The sequence below is a fragment of the Triticum aestivum genome, chromosome 5B (genome assembly GCF_018294505.1).
Source record: "Triticum aestivum cultivar Chinese Spring chromosome 5B, IWGSC CS RefSeq v2.1, whole genome shotgun sequence".
NCBI classification, from domain to species: Eukaryota; Viridiplantae; Streptophyta; class Magnoliopsida; order Poales; family Poaceae; genus Triticum; species Triticum aestivum.
The window spans coordinates 110,597,820-110,600,998 of record NC_057807.1 but is presented as its reverse complement, the minus strand read 5'-3'; positions in this window follow the sequence as shown (position 1 = coordinate 110,600,998).

The window sequence follows — 3,179 nt, the reverse complement described above, 5'->3', positions numbered from 1 at the left end:
GTTGAGTCCCTTGCATACAAACTACTTTCCATTCGTCAACTTGCACTCATGGGCTTTGCCACATTCTTTGATATTGATACCGTGGCCCTCTTGTGGATCAAGAATCTTAAAGTAGCCTTTGTTGGGCATGTCGAGAACGGTCTTTATGTGATTAACTTTTCGGAGCGACCCACTAAGACCGCGACATGCCTAATGGCTAAAGTTGATGTGGGGTGGCTTTGGCATCACCGTTTAGCCCACGTCAATATGAGATCTTTGCAAAGTCTTCTCAAGGGGGACCATGTTCGTGGACTAACAAATGTTAGTTTTGCTAAATATCGTGTTTGCAGTGCTTGTATCGAAGGAAAGCTTCATGAGAAGACTCACCCTCCCACTACTATCATCTACTCGAAGAGACCCTTGGAGCTCCTTCACATGGATTTCTTTGGGCCTCCATCCTTTGATATTCTTGGGGGTAGAAAGTATTGCTTAGTGATTGTGGATGATTATTCAAGATATACTTGGGTATATTTCTTCAAGAGGAAGAGTGAGACCCAACAAACCGTCATCGACTTTGCAAATGAAGCTCAACGTCAACGCGATGCAAAGATCTTGACAATAAATAGTGACAACAACACTGAGTTCAAGAACTACACATTGGATGAGTTTCTTAGTGATGAGGGGATCAAGCATCAATACTCTGCACCTTACACCCCTCAACAAAATGGTGTCGCAGAGAGGAAGAACCGGGCATTGATGGATGCGGCAAGGACCATGATGGCGGAGTTCAAGTCTCCTTGCAACTTTTGGGCCGAAGCCATCAACACTGCATGTCATGCATCCAATCGGCTCTATCTCCGTAAAGGCTTGAACAAGACTCCCTATGAAATACTCACTGATACGTCTCCAATGTATCTATAATTTTTTATTGTTCCATGCTATTATATTACCCCTTTTGGATGTTTATGGGCTTTATTCTACACATTTATACCATTTTTGGGAATAACCTACTAACCGGAGGCCTAGCCCATATTGCTGTTTTTTTGCCTATTTCAGTATTTTGAAGAAAAGGAATATCAAACGGAGCCCAAACGGAATGAAACCTTTGGGAGCGTTATTTTTGGAACAAATCTGATCCGGAGAGCCTAGAGTGCAAGTCAAGAAAGCTCCGAGGCCCCCATGAGATAGGAGCCCCCCCCCCCTGTAGGGCGCGCCCCCTGTCTCATGGGCCCCTCGGGCGTCCACCGACGTACTTCTTCCTCCTATATATATATATATCCACGGACCCGTAAAACATCCAGGAGCACCACGAAACACAATTTCGATCGCCGTAACCTTCTGTATCCGCGAGATCCCATCTTGGAGCCTTCGGCGGCACTCTGCCGGAGGGGGAATCGATCAAGGAGGGCTTCTACATCAACACCATAGCCTCTCCGATGAGTTGTGAGTAGTTTACCACAGACCTACGGGTCCATAGTTATTATCTAGATGGCTTCTTCTCTCTTTTTGGATCTCAATAAAATGTTCTCCCCCTCTCTTGTGGAGATCTATTTGATGTAATCTCTTTTTGCGGTGTGTTTGTCGAGATCCGATGAATTGTGGGTTTATGATCAAGTTTATCTATGAATAATATTGGAATCTTCTCTGAATTCTTTTATGTATGATTGAGTTATCTTTGCAAGTCTCTTCGAATTATCAGTTTGGTTTGGCCTACTAGATTGATCTTTCTTGCCATGGGAGAAGTGTTTAGCTTTGGGTTCAATCTTGCGGTGATCTTACCCAGTGACAGAAAGGGTTGCAAGACACGTATTGTGTTGTTGCCATCGAGGATAACAAGATGGGGTTTATATCATATTGCATGTGTTTATCCCTCTACATCATGTCATCTTGCTTAAGGCGTTACTCTATTCTTATGAACTTAATACTCTAGATGCAGGCAGGAGTCGGTGGATGTGTGGAGTAATAGTAGTAGATGCAGGCAGGAGTCGGTCTACTTGTTATGGACGTGATGCCTATATACATGATCATGCCTAGATAATGTCATAATTATTCGCTTTTCTATCAATTGCTCGACAGTAATTTGTTCACCCACCGTAATACTTATGCTCTGAGAGAAGCCTCTAGTGAAACCTATGGCCCCCGGATCTATCTCTTATCATATTTGCTTTCAATTTACTTTTATTTGCATCTTTACTTTCTTGCATCTATATTATAAAATACCAAAAATATATTTATCTTATCATACTATCTCTATCAGATCTCACTTTCGTAAGTGACCGTGAAGGAATTGACAACCCCTTTATTGCGTTGGTTGCGAGTTCTCAGTTTGTTTGTGTAGGTGCGTGGGACTTTTGAGGAGCCTCCTACTGGATTGATACCTTGGTTCTCAAAACTGAGGGAAATACTTACGCTACACTTTGCTGCATCACCCTCTCCTCTTCGGGGAAAACCAACGCTAGCTCAAGACGTAGCAAGAAGGATTTCTGGCGCCGTTGCCGGGGAGGTCTTCGCTCAAGTCAAGACATACCAAGTACCCATCACAAACCCATCTCCCTCGCATTTACATTATTTGCCTCTCGTTTTCCTCTCCCCCACTTCACCCTTGCCGTTTTATTCGCCCTCTCTTTCCCAATCTCCTCCTCTCTTTTCGCTTGCCTTTTTCCTTTGCCCGTGTGTTTGCTCGTTTGCTCCGTCATTATGGCTAGTCTTCCTATCCTCGTTATTACTCCCGAACATGAAATCCTCAATTTTAAACAAAGGGAGGGAGAAAATTTAAAAGATGCTTGGCATAGAATTTGCAATGCTCAAAATAGATCTACTAGGAAGCTTTCCACTTCCGTTCTTCTCCGCAATTTTTATGTAGGCATCACTCCTTGGAATAGATGTGTTCTTGATACTGACGCCGGAGGTGATTTCTTGAGTAGCCATACGTTTGATGCTTATAATGCTATGTTAGATTTGTTTGGCTCACCACCTCTTTTGGTCAATGGAACTGTTTTAAGCTTAGAACACGTTATGCAACGGCTTGATATTATTGAAAATAAAATTGCCACTGTTGAGTTGGTTGAAAATTTGGATAAAAAGATTCATAATCTTATCACTCAATATTAATCTAGGGTTGGAGTCACTTTGAAAAATCTTAAAGAGAAAGAACCTATAGTTAAAGAAAAAATAGATCTTGATTCTGCTAGAATTGGTAA